Source organism: Helicoverpa armigera, chromosome 7, assembly GCF_030705265.1.
Source record: "Helicoverpa armigera isolate CAAS_96S chromosome 7, ASM3070526v1, whole genome shotgun sequence".
Taxonomy (NCBI): Eukaryota; Metazoa; Arthropoda; class Insecta; order Lepidoptera; family Noctuidae; genus Helicoverpa; species Helicoverpa armigera.
This window is the reverse complement of record NC_087126.1, coordinates 3,166,598-3,182,540: the sequence shown is the minus strand read 5'-3', so window position 1 is coordinate 3,182,540 and position 15,943 is coordinate 3,166,598. Positions and strand designations below refer to the sequence as shown.

At 34.3% G+C, this 15,943-nt stretch overlaps 1 protein-coding gene across 1 annotated transcript in view; it reads right to left on the bottom strand.

Moving 5' to 3' along the window:
• Positions 1–15,943, bottom strand: part of LOC110378459 (5'-3' exonuclease PLD3) — a 570,622-nt gene that overhangs the window by 380,099 nt on the left and 174,580 nt on the right. The gene's annotated exons all lie outside the window — the stretch shown is intronic.

Sequence of the window (15,943 nt, the reverse complement as noted above, 5' to 3'; positions counted from 1 at the left end):
CGAAATAAAATTACAGCGTACCCGAATGATCCCATTCGATTCTCAACTATCGATATTATAGCGTTACCCTTTTACTATCGAATAAAGCTTTCATCTTTTGGACATTCGAACCGACCATTTCGTATAATGATATTGGCCACTCTTTTACATACTCCGCGCATTCACTCGTTATTACTTTTTGAGAAATTCAATTCGAGTTGAAATTTAATAAAATAGTGAAAGAAATGTTTTAACTGTTGGATGTTTGCAACATTGTTGCGTAAAATTGTTGAATGTATTCAATAAATTAATCGCTTTATTGGTGTATCATTCTTGGTGTTATGAACTAACGAATAAATTACAGTGGGATATTGGTCAGTTTTTTTTTCATTTTAAATTGTTGAAGCAGTTAAATTCAATGTAGTTTCAAGAATTGATTCGTAGAATGTCTAGCTTTGAGGTAAAATCAATAAGTCGACAGATACCTTCACATAATATAAGACCAGAAGAAAACAGTTGTTTTCCCAGAAAGAAAATGTTGTTTTAGTAACGAACCCTTGTCACAAAGTTTCTTACAAAATATTGACGTACAAATTGGCATTTGTAGCAATTTTTTCATACTTATGACCCACAACCGGACTATCTATATTCGGCTAGTAGCTGATAACTTATCTAGCAACAAATTGCTCTGTAAAATTCATAGAGGTCGCCAGGTGACAGGGGTACGCAATTCTATCCTAAATTATGTGCATACATTTATATATGTTCATTTATCTATTGTTGGAAAAGAGAAAAACCCTCGGTGTTTGTTTGTATTCATTATTTTGAAAGCATTATGCTGTCCCTTAGGACGTAAAGGGATATTTTTATGGAACGTTGAAGGTAATGAAATTGTATCGATTGTTTGTTAAATTATGTTTTGTTAAGAGATTGTATCTTATTTTTTCGATACAAGTTTCATTATTTACTTGATATTTTATAGAAAAAATGTAGTGTCTCGATTTTAGTAGAATGTAGTAGAATAAAAATAAAATTAAGTAGATAAATTATATAGTTTAAAAGATTATGTGCGAGCTGATTGCAAATTGTTTTTAGTCTGGAAAAATACGCGTAGACAGGAAATTCCGCGTGGGATTCCACCGTTAAACATAATAATATGCTTCTACCAATATCTAATCCGATTTTTATACATATAACGAATTTCCTTAAAAAATACACAATCTTTACCTACTACCGATAGCAAAATCAGAAAACTGTAGTAAAAGCGAAGCCCCGAACACGCCCGTAGTGTAGGCAAGGTCCGCAACAAAAATTTAATTTTGCTACAAAACTTTCTATGGGCTCTCTTAAATTACTGACGTGGTACCGGCCAACTTTTCTTGTTAGAGATCGGAGATATTTTCTAAGAAACTTGCTGGACAAACCTATTTTATGTCCCTGGTAATGATGGGTTTTTTATTAGAGACATCCGTAATGAATACATAGGTATTTCGATTCTTTATCACTGCATGTAATTTCTTTAATTTTTTGATGTTTTATTAACTTGTAAAATGTAGGTATTAGTCTGCATATTAAGAGCCAAATAACGTGTCAGCCAGAATAAAAAAAAAAAAGAATTTTGTTTCTCAATCTAGACTCAAATACAATCAACTGAACTACTCCAACTCAAAAATTGAGGCTTAAAACAAAATGTTCAAGTACGAAATAACATTAAAGTCTGTATATTTTTTCGTTGTTACCTTCAGGCCGTCCTATCGCAGTTTGCAATAAAGTTGTAGGCTTCCACGATTTATGAGTGGTTGGTTGGGCCTGATAATAGGAAAAAACTTAATATCTGCTACGACGATAGGACCTTGAGAAACTTTATTTAGTTCTTACAGAACGTCCTGGTTTTGGATGGCTCAATTTTCTTTCTTCTTTAGAATATCTGGGACCTTAATAAATTACAGTATTTCAATGGAAGAGATCGTCAATAATCTTAGATTTTTTTAATAAACATTATTGGAAAGATAAACGACTTTAATTTACCTCATGAGCAAATTTTATTTATGTAGGCGTAAATAAAGAGGAAACAATTATTGTTTTGCTTATTTGTTCCCTAAAGCTAAGAAAGTACTGAACCGATTTGATTATATTTCATCTGGTTACACGCAGTAGGACGCGAATAAAACCACGGGAAAACAGCTATACATAATATAATAGTTTAATCCCCCAACTGAAGGAATCACGAGAAATCACAAGAGAAAGTTGGTGAAATACATCTTTAACGGTCGATAGAGTTTTGAAAGATGCCGGAAAAGAACTTTAGTCATGGATAATAAATACTTTTCTAAAGGAAACTATGTAGGGAGATGAGCAAAGTTGGACGGCTGGAACTAACGGCGTGTTTCAAATGTACGACCGAGAATATCGAGCTAATAAAGTGATCATATTTTTGAATTTTAAAATTAATAGCTTGGGAAAATAACTCTAGAATGTTCCATTCGGTCACTTATTCAAGGCAAGCGTTCGACCATTCGGCTTTCTTATTCAAAATCAGAATGCAAAGTAACCGAGTAAGAAGAACTTTTAAATAGGTGCTGTGTTACAGAATACCTGTAGTTAAGCCTTTATAAACGTTGTCCCGTTTTCCCGAACTCTTTTATTTTCCATTGAAAACCCACTTTACATGAAAAACATAAAAAGGCGGAGGCAATTTCATTAAAATGTCTGTCCTGAAATAACACACTAACCCAATTCTTCACCAATAAAAATAAACAACAGCACAATAACGAACAAAGAATGTCATATTCGATAAAACAAAAAACCTGATCCCTTTATACCGAAAATACTGCAACAGTTTCCACAATATTTCTACCTCCCATAGTTTCCGCGTATCACTAAAGCCATAAGCAATGTTCAGGTTGAACAAGTTCACTCGAGCATACCCAAAACCTTTATACGAACGAAAACGATTTGATTTATACTTTCAAGACCGCTTTCCGTGTGACGGGACATGAGAAAAGCATTTTAATATTATCTTCGTACGTAGAAAACAACGAAAAATCCACGTTTCCTACAAAGAATACGGTACGTAGTTTATATCCCGGAATAATAAATCTAAGGGGGGACACATCTGTCAAAAGTGTAAAATATGTATTACTTGTAACGCCTGTCTTGTCTTTTAGACTGAAGAATAAGATGCATTAGGTACCGTAGTTGAAGCCAGGTTTAAAACGCCATATTTTTAGAAGAATAAATGTTGCATGTTTTGTTGAATTTACATTTGGGTTCTATGAATAGGTACGTCTTACTTGTATATTATTTTAATAACTTGCTAAAAAATATAGAAATACAAACCTTTCATAACCGAGAAAAACTAAGCAAAATATTTTTTAAGGTTTTGTAAGTGAAAAGAAACATTAGGTACTCACAGACACCCAAATAATACCTATATGGAGTGGATGAAATTATTGAAATGCTCTTAGTACGTATTCACTGAATATCTTTAGTAGGTATGCATATTCGCCGTTAGACGTTAACAGTCAAATAGTTTTATACGGCTTCCAAGTATTAGCCAAGTTTATAGCTCTGGGCTAAGTTTCAGTCTATCTATAGGAGCGATCTTCAATGTGCTCAAACCAGTTGTAAAGCTGAAGTGAACTGTTATTGGTTTCATTTTCGAATATAGCTTCATGAAATCCATTGTTAGCAAGGTATGATGTTATATAATTGGTTTGATTTGGTAATTGATTTTAAAAACTCTAGCCGGTATAGGTGCTTTATCTAAACAGAAATTCCGAAAAACGCGTCAATGGGTGCAAGGATATAACAAGGATATAACAAGGATATAACAATATAACATAATACTCAGAAGAAAGATAGCTGAAACGTGTAACTCTTCACATTGTACAAAAGTCTTTATTTAGATAATACTTTTTAATCTTCAAACACAATCAATGAGAAATTAATCAGCCAATAAACGTCGTTCATTTGTCTTCAAACATTTATACCCCTAATATCAATTCCATACTGTAACTTTACAACGAATTGGAATATTCAGAGCCTAACATTAAACTGAATTAGGTCATATATCCAGGGTAATAGATTCAAATCCGCAACAAAACAGTTCCGAACGGATTTGGGAATACCGCTTTGATCAGTGGCATCCGCAAATGGCGCGATTGAAGGTTGGTTAGTCGGTCATGCAGAAGTTATCAGTTATTGAAATCGATCTCGCACCCGGTACGCCCGAGATTTTTACGGCCCTATTATGAAGTGATGTCACGTTTGCTTTCGTGGTGGTAGAATATGAAGAGTGAATGGTCTTGCTGTGTTTGCTCTTACATAATTCTAAGCTTATTTCCTGATATTTGTGTGAAATATGATCGCACGAGCCCCCAGCTCGCAGCGAAGATGAACTTAAATTGGTCTAAAAGTATGACAAATATCAACTATCGCTACAGCCAAAAAGAACAGTCTCCCCACTTCCAAGGTTAAAACAATATCAAGGATCCAAACTTCCTTCGCGACAAAAACGTTGGAACTTCATCGATACCGCACGGTCGGTTGGCTCGCGTCGTTGTCACCTTTTCAGTTTCGCATCAAAGGCTCCCTTTTGATCGGTTTCCATGGCCCTAATTAGCAGTAGCTCGTTCAACATTCGTTCAGCTGGAAGATATTGTTTATTGGCAGTAGATCCGCCGCGGCGGAGCGCCAAGGGGACTATTGGCACGGAAAATTGAGGCAAAATCGCGCACTAAACGCCTACCCCCGTTCCGTATGAATCTTGAATTATTTCGATATACCGCTCAAAACGCGAACTTTACCGATTAATTAGGACGTTCGATTAATTACACGTATGACGTAACCGTAATTAAATTAGTTGTGGTGTTGATTACTATTTTAATTTGCGGGCTTATTTTAGGTTTTGTTTTCGTTTAAATTGCACGTATTAAATGTCTGCTAATTAACGTGAACACGATGTTAATTGATATTTTACAGCGTGTTTTACGGTAAAATGTAAACAAAGTAAGACGTGTTTTTGTGCTCATTTTTTTTCTTTCTAAAATTATCTCCTATTCAACCAGTACCGAATTCTTTAACACAATTTTGCTAAACTTCAAATCAAATGACATACATAGATACATTTCCGTATCTTGTAACCTATATTAAGCCTGGCCTTGCAGACGCTATCCGAAATAGGCCACGGCCGTCGACCACGCTTGACAACTGCAGACCCCATCTTTTCGCTTCGATAGATACCACTGCTTGTCACTAACAACTTGGACTGAGACATGTTTCCTAGTTAGGGTTGTCACTTAAACATATGTGGATGATACGGTCATATTGGTCTTTATGTTTTGTATCAAACATTTAGATGACTCTGACGATGGTCTTTTGAGGCTATTTCCACAAAAAAACTGTCAAGTCAGCCAATTTTACAGTCACAATTTTATATATCAGTAAGTGAGCATTCGTAATATGGCAAACAATTTTATATTGATTTTTTTTTTCAAAAAAGTGGTTCCGCACCCTACTTCTCAGCTCTAGGTAAGTCTAGCGTCTAATCTTTCCAAACTTTCATACCAAATTACGTAGTAATCTTTAAATGTAGCCTCCAGCATTAAAACTAAAACATTTTTACCTTTCATATAAAATTTTCTCGCGATACTTTGTAAATAAATTAGCTAGGCCAAAGTTCGCCCGTTTGGAAGATATTGCTTATTGGAAACTATTACTACCCAGTTACCGTGGATAGGGCCATTCAGCCGTATTATATTTCTATACTGTTGCAGTATTTTTGATGGTCCACTCAGTTCGTGTAATAAACATGAAATGGCCGTCATTTCGGGATACTGTTGATAAAACGAATAAGTTTGGTTATTTCCCGTATTATGTTATTATTCTTATCCATAATCAAATTGGGCTACAAATATGAAATGCAATCTTGCGGCTGAAAGTTCATGACATTTCTGCAGAGAAATGAGATAATACATATGTTGATATGGTTCGGTTTACTGCTGTTTGTGAAAGTATGTTATTGCTCTTGTAATGAAATGAAATGAAATGAAATGAAATGAAATGAAATGAAATGAAATGAAATGAAATTGTTTATTTTGCAAGTTGGACATTACATCACTTTTACACGTCATTTTAAGAACGCTGAGGCCGGCATTTCCTAACTGACTGATCCCTGAGAAGAAACGCCGAAACAAACTCAAGGGTCATAGTCTCCTTTAAAGTCCAAACATGTTATAAATGAAATAATTATGTGTGAGTGTCACCATGTACGCGGTCTGGAATGGCCTTTTGAGGAAAGAGCCACATCAGGCTGGAGCTGACCAGTCCCAACAGACGGCACGCATGCATCAGTCGTCGTGTAGCTCAACCATATCTTAGGGAGCTCAACGACCTGTCACACGACGATACCAGATCTGCAGAACATTTGCGTAGGCCATTCAAAAATACTCAAACCCGCCAGACAGTATTTATGTTATAAGAATATATAATGTTGCTCGCATACACGATACTCACATTTACAATAATAATAATAAATTAAAAAAAAAAAATAATAATACAATTATAACATATAAATGTCAATAAAAAGAATGTCATTAATAAAATGTTATCTGATGATAATAATATTTAAATGTCAAAAATAACAATTCACAGGCATTTAAAAAGATATCACTCACTAAGCGAGCAGCTCATTCCCAAGCTTCTTTATCATTTAAATAATCAGATATTTTGTAATATCCTTTTTTCAAAAGTTTGGATTTTATATGATTTTTAAATTTCCTGATAGGTAAGTCACGAACTGCTTTGGGAAGTTTATTGTAAAAGCGTATACATTGACCCATGAACGAGTTGCTTACTCTGTGGAGGCGAGTAGCATGTACAGCAAGATTATGTTTATTCCTAGTATTTATGCAATGAACATCAGACATTTGAACAAAGTTAGAAATGTTTTTACGAACGTACATTAAATTTTCAAAAATATATTGAGAGGCAACAGTCAGAATGTTTATTTCTTTGAATTTCTCTCTGAGAGAAACTTTTGGACCCAGATTATAAATGGCTCGAACAGCTCTTTTCTGTAAAATAAATATAGTTTCAACATCCGCACAGTTTCCCCAAAGGAGAATCCCATACGTCATTGAACTATGAAAGTAACTAAAATAAACTATTCTGGCTGTGTCCACATCGGTGATAAGTCGGATCTTTTTAATAGCATAGGCGGCTGAACTAAGCCTTCCTGACAATTTAACTATATGTGGGCCCCATTGGAGTTTGGAATCAACGGTCAAACCAAGAAATACCGTTGACTCAACAGGCTTCAACTCTACTCCATTTAGTTGTACATTGGTGTGTAACTGCCTTACGTTAGGCGTTGAGAATTTAATTAACTTCGTTTTCGATTCATTTAAAAGAAGATTATTGACATTAAACCAATGAACAACCTTTGAGAGTGCATTGTTAACTTCGTCAAAATTGTCGAGTTGGCGCTTGATTTTAAAAACGAGTGAAGTATCGTCAGCAAACAACACAATCTTGTGATTATCCCTTACGTGATAAGGGAGGTCATTAATATAAATAAGAAACAAAAAAGGGCCTAGAATTGAACCCTGTGGAACCCCCATGGTGACCGTAGATCCAGAAGACCTCTTACCATTGACATCCACCCTCTGAATTCTATTATGCAAATAAGAAGTCAGAAGGTCAAGAGCCTTGTTTTTGATACCATAGTGGTGAAGTTTCCTGATGAGTATATCATGGTGCACGCAATCAAAAGCCTTGGACAAGTCGCAGAAAATACCGAGCGCATCCTGCGAATCCTCCCAGGCCTCGAATATATTTTTAAGCAATTCCACGCCCGCATCCGTAGTAGAACGACCCTTGGTAAATCCGAATTGTTTTGTGTGCAACAAGTTGTTTCTATTAAAATGGCTCAACAATTGACGTAATATTAACTTCTCAAAAATTTTACTCAAAGTGGGTAAAATTGAAATTGGCCGAAAATTTGATGGATCGGTTGTACTACCAGATTTGAACAATGGAATTACTTTACTAAGTTTCATCAAGTCAGGAAAAACACCTGATGCGACACAAGAGTTGAACACAGTTGCTAAATAGGGTGAAATTATTTCAATTATCGATGAGATTATCTGAACTGACAATCCCCAAAGGTCAGCAGTCTTTTTTACATCGAGATCTTTAAACGCTTGAATAATATCCTTAGAGCTGACAACCGTGAATTCAAAACCTTTGTCACATTCCGCAACACAATTTTTTAATATTGTAAGAGCCGAACTGGAAGATGCCATCAGAGTTCTGGTTGTTAAAATAGGGATATTGGTGAAAAAATTTTCAAACTCAGATGCTACCTCCGAGTCTGACTTAATGTCTACATTGTTTATTTTTAAGTGAAAGTCTCGATTCCGTACAGTGGATCGGCCTATTTCTGAATTAATTATATTCCAGGTGGTTTTTATTTTATTTCCAGAAGCTTTTATTTTCTGTTTTATGTGTACTGATTTTGCGGAGGTACAGGCTTGTTTAAATATTTTTGAATAGTTTTTAACGTACTGTTTAAATGTTTCATCTTGATTGAATGATCTTTCATAGTATAATTCAAACAACTTCTGTCTACTTTTGTAAATACCCGGCGTTGCCCAATCACTAAATGTTGCCTGATCACAAACAGATATGGACTTAGTAGTAAAAACTTTTTTAAATTCACAATTAATTAAGTTGAATAAAAGGCTGTAAGCTTGATCAGGATTATCATGATAAGGCAATTCAGGCAGTTTTTCAAACAAGTTATTTTTAAATTGTTCCAAGCGATGTTTGTTTACAGGAATAAAACTTACATTTTTTCTCAGAGCTCTGTTAGTTTTCATAGGAAAAATAACTAATTGACCAGAGTGATCAGAATCCAACACATTTAAAATTTGTTTATTTAAAGGTTTTAAGTTTGTGAAAATGTTGTCTATACATGTAGCACTAGTGCTAGTTATTCTAGTTGGCTCGAGAAATGTACTGTACAAGTTGTATGATTTAAATAGAGTTATAAAATTATTAACAATAGCAGTATTTTCCAGTATATTAATATTAAAGTCTCCACAGACGACAACTGTTTTATTATTATTAGAAATTTTGAATAATACATCTTCCAGATGCTTCTCAAAAATTGTATATGTTGCACATGGGGGCCTGTATACACTCATTACAATGAACTGCTCAAGCTCAACGCATGATATCTCAATTACTCGCTCAACAGAAAGGTTCACAATATCCTTCCGTTCTTTGAATTTAATGGTATTGCGAAGAATTATTAGAGAACCACCACGTATAATATTTACTCTGCTGTACGAGCTGCCTACACAATGGTTCTTGAAGCTAAACATGAACTGATGCTCTTTAAGCCAATGCTCAGTTAAACATAAAATATCTATGTTATTACAGTTCATGAACAACTCCAATTCCAATTCTTTACCAATCAAACCTTGAATATTTTGATGGAATATATTCAGATTGTGTTTGTTTCTAGTATTTATACTCAAAGGGTTTGATGGATCAGAAGTGACAACAACATTTTTTGCGGTATTTAATTGTACATTTGAAGATATAATTGTATTTATGTCACAATCCAAAATAATCGATTGACTATTGCTAGAGATTGGCTCTATTGTCTGGTGGTGGAATTTAAATCACTTGGAACTAATTCCAAGTTCTGTGAAAAAATAAAACTAGACTGCTGAAAAGGAGCAGTATCGTTAGCCAAGCATTTGGCTTTATATGAGTATTTAAATGAGGAAGACATGAAGAGTATTTTATTAATATTTTATAAAGACAATATAGCAATATAGCTTTTTCATCACCGCTGTTCATTCTCAGTAGCTGCTTCTCAGAATTATAAAAGTTCACAAAGAAATTAATTACTTCACTGTCTGAAATAATTCTTCATAATTAAGGTTTTCATAGCGACATTATTAAAAGAAGTAAATAAAAATACACTAGCAAAAATAGTACACGGAAGTAGTGTCGGACACTTTTAATTGCAAAACATGACGGGGTCTCGAACTTTCCTTCGATAAGAATCTATGAACCGAGTTGAAATTTAGTTTTGCGGACTGTCAGTATTGATATTCGAACAAGTTTTATCTCAGAACTACTCTTTTTATTATCAAAGTTTTTTTTTCATCGTTTTTGTGAAGACTCGCTAAATGAAAATGTCTTCGAAAATTTTGCTGAGAGGAATTTTGTTATATTTGAATCCGCGTATAATTCTGATTTTTATAGGTAAAAATTTGATTGGCGGCTCGAATTCAGAGAAAGAATTATTAGTATCTGTCGATATCGATATGACAGGACGTGCCAATTTAATACTGAAGGCGACAAGGCTTAGCACTTAGAATCTGTAAAATCCCTGTGTCAAAATTATTGGATTAGAATAAAAATTTCAAGGACGTTATATTTATGTAAGATAGATAGATAGATAAATAAAACATTTATTCAGACAAACGACAAGACACCATAAAGATACACAATAAGAAATAAAACAAAACAAGAAGTGGGTAGAAAGACAAACATAAAATACAAAAATTAACGGCGTAGTGCAGTGTTTTACGCTTGCACCGAATGGGAGTCCAGCTCAGCATGTGTCAGGTAGAATACCTGACGCTGGTATTCTGCTGGATCCCGAAAATGACGCACGGACGTCGAGTAGATGATTGGTGTGTGCTGTGTGTATTTGAAATAAGTGTTTTGTGTTCTGTGTGTGTTGTGTTTGAATATGAACTATGTATGATTAATAATAATGAAGTGCAAAAATGTGCAATTATGCAATCTGCCAGTACTAGTTTTGTCAGACTACAAGTCAACCGGAACACGGCAACGAAACAGCATCACGGCAGGTACCTGCTATCGCTAGATTATGGAAGTATTTGAAATCGTCATACCTAGTTTTTTTTGTGACGTAATAAGGAATCTGTGTTAGGCGAACAGTACTTTCTAGAAATTATTAGGTGTGTCAATTTGAATTCATTGTTAAAATTATGTATGATTCATTGTTAGTCAAAGAATGCTTATTTCAGTATCTGAAACATATACCCAAAGATTCATCTCCTTCATAAATACCAACTAAGTTGAGATAAATTAATGTTTCTAGGTAATAAGATCCTTCATCATTTAAAAATTTCATAACGCTCATAAAAAAAATCCTACGTATTTGATAATTCACAGATAGCAATAAATTGTGATCAAGTCCTAAAATGTAGCAATAAAATACCACGTGGTGAGCGGTTTATTGCCACCAACGGAAATTTAATTAGACAGTTTCTGTCTTCAGGACTAGGGTGAAAATTTTAGTGGCCTATATTTTTCAATTAAGTATCATAATAGGTCGTAATGATTCTATTTATATACATGGTCTATAGTGACTCATGGGATAACAACAATACTTTAACAGTGACTGTTCAATAAGTACGTGGTGTGCACCATAGAGACATATTGTTTACAGTATTAAAAAGATGTCTGATCTACTATGCTTTTTCTTCAGCATCATATATAAAACTTCAGTGTCTGAAACATACATGACTTAAATATATGAGTAAATAACCGCAGCACTGCGCTACCTAGCAATCACTAATGCAGCATGACTCCTCCAGAAAAAAACTCATTGTATACAGGTAGCATTTCGGCCAGTATTGATCCGTCGGCTAGACGATCCGACACGCCCGGGGACCATAGTTCTTCAATTATTCAGCTGCCTACTTCCACGGCAAAACTCGTTTGTTACATCTTGAGTGTATTGCTATTCCTCTTTTATGGTTTGAGGAAATCATCTGTCCTTGTCGAGCAACGGGTCCGAAGACCGAACCGTCTCCGCTGGAATGTTAATAAAAATGTATTTTACTTCCCGAATTCGGACTGTTTTATTGCTGTTGCGACGTGAATGAGGATGTGGGGGAATTTGAATTTTTGGGGGCAGAGTGAAAATTTGGTCCTGGTGAATTTTTTGTTTGTATTTTTCATCACATATCCACCATCACCTTTCCTCAGCTTAAAAATACTAGTCACTACTACCAATATACTATCAAATTAGTTTCACTAATGTTATTGAACAACCAAACAAACCTAATTTGATCCTAAACATCCAAATCCCATTTAAAGTTCGCAGCCTACGTTCCTAAAAGCACCTAAACAGGTAAAATTTCGCCGACATCACAAAACTCGTAGGGCTAAACGTTTCGCAATAACGTAAGCGGTTACAGCACCAATAACGATAGGTAACTGCATGGACAAGTCAATAACCATTACTACTAGCGACCCGCTCTGCATAATACGGCTAATAGCCGTGCTTATACCGTGATGTAGTGGAGTGTAAGGGAATACGGTTTTTGAGCTTGTGTTGCAGTAATGAGAGTTTAAGTGAGATCGCGGATTGAAGAGTTGTTAGCGTTGTCAATATAAGTACCTATAAAGGTGCTGACAACTAACTGAGTCTCAATGATATAAGGCATAACATACCTATCTTTTATCTTTATATAACGCATCTTTTATCGTTTCAAGGCAAAATTTTTGTAAACAAATTTATGGTATTTAAAAGACCTTGCCATTTTACCTGTGGCCCTTGTAAACAAAAATAAAACAAACGGACAACTTTGTAGAAAGTATTCAAGGAATAATTTTCTAATACCTACCTAAAAAAAATATTTCGTATCAATTTTCTTAGGTAAAAGACTATGAAGCGACAAGTTCATGGAATTTTTCATCAATACCGACGTGATAGATAGTGGTCTATTTTATCCGCAATTTTAGAAAATCACTCTATTAACTTCATCCTGCAGGCACATTATCATACGTTACGTAGAAATATTGACAAGACTGAATCTTGTACTCTGTAATAAGTAGCTTGTATGTCGACGAAGATATTATAAACCATTTATTCTTGAGACAGCTTCCGAGTTCACAAGCAACGACACTTTTACCGACAATGAAGAAAAATATTCTAAGTTCATCCTATCATAACTTGAACTATATATTGTAAACCAAAGTCCTGAATCGAGATTCTGTCTGTTTACGATATACCTACTACAAAATGCCTGAACAGATTTTCGTGCGATTTCCACCGGTAGAAAAAACAAACCTTTTTCAATAATCCTTTTCCGGATTAATGAAAAATGTTTGTTTATTAATTAAACACGTGCAGAATTAAGGCCACAAGCAGAAACAGGAACATTTTTTAGTTTTGCTCGTTACTATGTCATGTTTTTTAATCCAGACCATTGAAAATATCACAGTTATATAAAAACCGTAATTATACCGATAACAACAATTCACAAACAAGGCATACCTAACACCTGAATATCGACGAATAAAGTCCTTCCTATTTCGAGTAAACAAACCTTTAATTTGGTACATTGTAAAGCCAAAATGTACTTCGGGACGTTGCGTGTTCGACGTCCGAGTAACAGTAACCTCGTGGTCGGCTAATGAATCACATAATAATGGAAATTAATAGGCTCTATTGTTTGTACAGTTAAAGCTGTAGGTCGAGGCTCCTAATTCAGGATTTACGAATCGCGGGAATTGAGTTTGTAAGAATTATGATTGGTATTTTAGTAGTAGCCGGTGGTAAAATGAAAAAATAACTTTGAAGTCCAGGATAAAATACTACAATATACAAATACTATGTTTTCTCGCGGTTTCATCTGCGTCCCGTGGGAACTACTGCACTTACCTAGATTAAATTATATAGCCTATGTTCTCAAAACAGTGTAGCTTTAAAAAAGGGAAAGAATTTTTCAAATCAGCCATTATATTACAATGGATTTTGATAATTTTCACAATTATATTTTTATTCTTTCAATTCATTAACCACCAAGTTACACGTGGCAAGTAATTTAGATATCAAAACAACTGCAAACCAAGGGAGTAAAATACCACCTTCAGGAGTTTGTCCTTTTAATCTAGGGCATGAACTTCTACCCATTTATTGAGCATGAAACTCCAACAATAAGTCCCCATCAGTATAATGTCATGTATTGTTATTGCTATGCGTAAGGAAATTTAAAGGCGCTCCCACACTGCTCTGTATTTAATACTACTACTAAATACATCGTTGAAAATCTTATTGCATAAAAGGACAGCTCCTAGTGACGACCGAATCACGGCCGCTTAGAATATTTCCACAGTTTTTAACTGGATGCAAGCAATCGTCAATTGTAAATCGATATCTTCACATAAAATATGGTTGAACTTCGCCAAAATACGCCTAAATTCGCGTCACTCAGGTATAAAATTGAAATGTTACTCTTCAGTGAGGGAGCACCTTTACTTTAAAGGACATAATTCTAAAGCATTTCCATCACAAGGCAGCGGTTTTCATACAATAATGCGCCCTTTCCAAACCGAAGGTAATGTAGCGCATCGGCGCTGCAAAGTGGTGTATGACATTTTTCAATCGCTTAATGGTGCAGCATTATTGGCTCATGAGGCCTTCCATGGCGGAACAATGTGGTAGGGTGACTAGGATTTGCGTTTTAGCGAAACATTTCAAATTAGGAACAGACCTACATTTTATTAACCGATTACTTAACTGGATTAAATTCGTTATTAAAAATAGAAAATCTTAAGAAATACTGTCTATCAATAAGCAGACCTCTAAAATCAGAAAGTTGTAACTAGACCCGTACTTAAAAAAAGTTGATCAGAACGGTGCAAAAAATGGTTTGGACGAAAACATAATCAATATTATACCAATAGAATTATTCAATTCATTGAAACAGTGCCTAATTGAATCAGTTACGGGAATATGTTTAATCATTGTACTAATTTATTTAATCACAGCTAATCGAGTCGAGCTACGTTCTGTAATCAGCTATTACGGTTTATCAATGCGTGCGTATGTAATCCGTAAGCCAAACCAGATTAATTAAGATTACACCATACGTCGACATTGTCTGATTAAATGTATAGACTAAACTAGCTCATTTCCTATAGTATATTATAATATGAAAACAGAGTTATAAGGACTTACCTACCTTTGCCTGGCCATCGCAAATCCAGACTTATTCGAATAATATTTAAATTGAAAACGGAACTTTTATAATAATTAAATCGTCATCAAAGTTGAGATAATATACCTACATAGATGTGCATTTTTTAATCAAGTCTTATCTATCATCTTAACTATAAGTCCAGACATTTAGCAAAAAAATAACACTATCTAGGCAATCTAATTTAATATTATATTATTTTAAAAATGATCAAAAAACAGTCCTGTTATATTTTCCCGCCATCATGGTCACCGCAATAACGTCCGCAGCACAATGCACTGACAAGCAGTTAGTGCGATCGTTTGCAAACCATTTACAGCACTAACACAAAACAAAATGGCGAATTACACATTATACCGCCAAAATTAACACTAAATTACCAATTTATGTTACATTTTGGACCATTCCCATTTCTATTATTTATGCCAGTGTAAATAATTTGAATACAAATGCGAGCTTTGATAATTAGCTCGTTATTAGGTAAATTATTGTTTATTAGTAACATATAGATTGTTTGACGTTACAATTATTATAATTAACTTGTTTGAAATAGTTGTAGTGTAATTGTTATTTTTAATACAGTTGTAACTTTCCATTTTTTTTTTTCATTATACGACGGTATTGTCATGTTATATGGTAAAACAAGATGCAGGAGGTAATAACTATTTTGAAGGTCCTAAAACTTTACAGGTTAAGGATTCTTGAAATAAACAATTATAATTTTCGAGCCATCCGTAGTTTCTATGTAACTAATATTCACGATGAGAATTAGAATGTTTATTTGTTTTCATGACAACAAATTGATTTAAAACGTATAGAATTGTAGCTAACAAGCACTTAGCGTTGTTTTTCTTCAATCTAGTACTGAGAGGAAACAATTTTTTTTAAGAGTGATGATAATTAAAGATAAGAAACGGTTA